Source organism: Octopus bimaculoides, chromosome 13 (assembly GCF_001194135.2).
Source record: "Octopus bimaculoides isolate UCB-OBI-ISO-001 chromosome 13, ASM119413v2, whole genome shotgun sequence".
In the NCBI taxonomy this organism is placed as follows: Eukaryota; Metazoa; Mollusca; class Cephalopoda; order Octopoda; family Octopodidae; genus Octopus; species Octopus bimaculoides.
The window spans coordinates 58,408,625-58,409,259 of NC_068993.1; positions in this window are offsets into that span (position 1 = coordinate 58,408,625).

Here is a 635-nt window from a genome sequence, read left to right on the forward strand (position 1 = left end):
TGTGTGTGTGTGTGTGTGTGTGTGTGTGTGTGTGTGTGTGTGTGTGTGTCTTGACGTTTTGTGGGGCACTTCGTGATGTTCTTGTTCTTCGTAAAGGTGTTGAATTTCCGAATGCTACAGAGGATGTCTTTGTTGTTGCCGTCTGTTCTTGTAACAGTTCTTGCCCCTGCTGATTCTTTTGTTGTTGTTGTTGTTGTCCCTGTTCTTGTCTCTGCTGATGTTGTTCTTGTTACTGGTGTAGCTGCTGCCGTTGCTGTTGTTGGTGGTGTTGTTGTTTCTGACTTCTCGTTTCTTCCAAAGATACCACACTTCTGGTTTGATCAAGTGATGTGAGAAACGGTTTCAACACGCACCTAGCCTCACACCTTGCGCTCTCATATACAGACGCATACATACACACAAACACACACACACACATATACACACACACACACACACGCACATACAAACGTGTGTGTAAACGCTGACACACACACATATACACATACACACACGCACACATATATAGATTATATACATACATATATATATATATGTATAAATGTATGTATACAGAGATTTATTTTTTGTGTGTGCATATATATATAATTACTAACACACGCATACATACACACACACACACACACATTTATATA